We start from the raw sequence: 3,384 nt of genomic DNA, 5'->3' as shown, positions 1-3,384 counted from the left end.
AACAGAGGATGACCCCTCCAAGAAGCAACCCAAGCGTCGGCGTCAGCGGTGCCGCTCTAAGTCCCGCCAAGGCAAAAGTGGTGATACCAGCACAGGAGATAATAGCACTACGGACAATGCCGAAGATGGCAACAATCCCCTCCAGCAAGATTTAGGGCAGGAGGATGGAGAAGCCAGCCCTCCAGAGAGAGCGGCAGATGGAGAGGCGGAGGATGATAATTACATGCCTCCCTCAGAAGACGAGGCAAGCCTCGACGATGACGAATTCATCGTGCCTGAGGATTCCATCGAACAAGAGCGCTTCAAGCTCCGGCTTATAGCCATGGCAAATAGCCTTAAGAAAAAGCAACAACAGCTTCAAGCTGATCAAGATTTGCTAGCCGACAGATGGACCGAAGTCCTTGCGGCCGAGGAATATAAACTCGAACGTCCCTCCAAGAGTTACCCAAAGCGTAGGTCGCTACCCCGAATGGAGGAGGAAACATTCAAACCCACATCTCCAACACATGATGCGGCTGACCGGCCACCTCGTGGTCGTGACAGAGAGGCATTTCAGCCAAAAGCTCAGTCTGCACTCCGACGCCACTCACATAAAAACGTCAAGGCATGGGGAAATACGCCAGACCTGCAAGACGTATTGGAGGACAAAGCAAAACATGCAAGATCGATCTACGGATCACGAGGGCGCGCCACTATGCGAGACGATAATCGTCACGCCGGATACAGTCAAAGTAAGTCCGGCCGGGCGGAACATAGCGGGCAAGACTCATTCGAGCTGCGTCGCGACATAGCCCGGTACAGAGGCGCCGCACACCCCCTATGTTTCACAGACGAAGTAATGGATCATCAAATCCCAGAGGGTTTCAAACCCGTAAATACAGAATCATACGACGGCACAACAGATCCTACGGTATGGATCAAGGATTTCCTCCTGCATATCCACATGCCCCGCGGTGATGATCTACACACCATTAAATACCTCCCACTCAAGCTCAAAGGACCAGCTCGGCATTGGCTCAATAGCTTACCAGCAGAGTCCATTGGCTGTTGGGAGGATCTGGAAGCCCCATTCCTCGAAAACTTCCAGGGCACTTACATGCGACCACCAGATGCCGATGACTTGAGCCACATAATTCAGCAGCCAGAGGAATCGGCCAGGCAATTATGGACACAGTTCCTAACAAAGAAAAATCAAATCATCGACTGTCCGGATGCAGAGGCCCTAGCAGCTTTTAAGAACAACATCCGCGACTAGTGGCTCGCCCGGCACCTTGGTTAGGAAAAGCCGAAATCTATGGCAGCCCTCACGACACTCATGACCCGCTTTTGTGCGGGAGAAGACAGTTGGCTGGCTCGCAACAATAACATATCAAAGAACCATGACACTTCGGATACCAAGGATGGCAATGGCAGGTCACGTCGCAACAAACATAAGCACCGCATTAACAGGGACAATACCGAGGATACGGCAGTCAATGCCGGATTCACAGGCTCTAAACCCAGTCAGCGGAAAAAGCCATTCAAAAGAAGCACTCCGGGCCCGTCCAGTTTGGACCATATACTCGATCACTCGTGCCAAATACACGGCACCCCCGACAAGCCAGCCAACCACACCAACATGGATTGTTGGGTGTTCAAGCAGGCCGGTAAGATAAATGCTGAAAACAAAGATAAGAGGTCACAGAGCGATGACGAGGAGGAGCCCTGGCAGCCGAACACCGGAGGACAGAAGAGGTTCCCCCCACAAGTGCGGACGGAGAACATGATATACGCAACCCACATCCCCAAGAGGGAGCGGAAGCGTGCACTCAGGGACGTATATGTGTTGGAGCCAGTCGCCCCAAAGTTCAACCCATGGTCTTCCTGTCCGATCACCTTCGACCGCAGGGACCACCCCACTAGTATCCGTCATGGCAGATTCGCCGCATTGGTCCTAGACCCAATCATTGACGGATTTCACCTCAATCGAGTCCTTATGGATGGCGGCAGCAGCCTGAACCTGCTTTATCAGGACACAGTGCGCAAAATGGGTATAGACCCGTCAAGGATCAAACCCACAAAAACAACCTTTAAAGGCGTCATACCAGGTGTAGAGGCCCATTGCACAGGCTCAGTAACACTGTAAGTGGTCTTCGGGTCTCCGGATAACTTCCGAAGCGAAGAGTTAATCTTCGAGATAGTCCCGTTCCGCAGTGGCTACCATGCACTGCTCGGGCGAACCGCATTTGCGAGATTCAATGCGGTACAGCATTATGCATATCTCAAGCTCAAGATGCTAGGACCTCGGGGGGTCATCACAGTCAATGGAAACACAGAGCGCTCTCTCCGCACAGAGGAGCACACTGTGGCCCTCGTAGAAGAAGCGCAAAGCAGCCTCTTAAGGCAATCCACTAGTTCCGCGATTAAGGACCCGGACACCTTCAAGCGCGCCCGGAGTAATCGGCAACAGGACCGCCTGACACGTTCCGAGCTCGCATAGCAATACGGCCCCCACCCCAGTCCCAGCCAAACGGCGAGATCCGTGCCACGCGTACATAATTACGCATTAAAAATACCATGGGCATAGGTGGGGAGGGGGCACGACTACGGCACGCCCCAAGACGCGGCTTAAACCGCACTAGGGGCTTCCCGCTTTGTTATTTTTCTCTTTTTCAGGACTTTAATCTCTGGAAACCCTGTCTGGCAGCATGATTGCCGAACACATGATGCAGCAACCAAGGAGGCAGAAAGCGACGTCACACCACGGAACTCCTAGGTGGATTACGATAATGAGTGAAATACTTGCTTTAATACTCTTCCTCAGCTTGCCCTTGGAAGGGACATGTCAAATAGTCCTACTCTTTGCTTATCGCACTACTTGTATCATTCTGCTTTAATGCACCTTTTTAAAAGAATGCATAGCATTAAGACTATTATTGCATTCTTTGTTTATATATATATATATATGCTCATTCATGACATCTAGCACCCGTACACTCTAGTATGGCCAATACGCTAGGGGCTTAAGCATACCCCATAATACGGCGTGAGAAGTCTGAACACTTTCGACAATGTGGCACCCCGAACTTATAGCATTATATGCATCAGCTCCGAATCATGTCTTGGGTCAATAGTTGGGTTTGCCCGGCTCCCATGTTTTGGTACCTTACGTTCCGCTATATCGGCTAAGGTAGCACTGGGAGAACTACTGCGATTGTGCCCCGGTTCTGCTGGGCTAAGCACCTCAGTAGAGAAAGCTAAAACTGACTATCATGATAAGGCGAGAGACTGGTCACTGTTCGAGAGGTTTCAAGTCCCTCAAGACTTATGCCGCTTAGAGCGAGGAGTCGGCCCTGTCTGGCTTAAGGCGTGTATAGCGCCCCGAATTCGGCCTTCCGAATACTA

The sequence above is a fragment of the Triticum urartu genome, chromosome 6A, assembly GCF_056163025.1.
Source record: "Triticum urartu cultivar PI428250 chromosome 6A, HENAU_Tu73, whole genome shotgun sequence".
NCBI classification, from domain to species: Eukaryota; Viridiplantae; Streptophyta; class Magnoliopsida; order Poales; family Poaceae; genus Triticum; species Triticum urartu.
The sequence above is the reverse complement of the archived record's forward strand: the minus strand, read 5'-3'. Positions refer to the sequence as shown.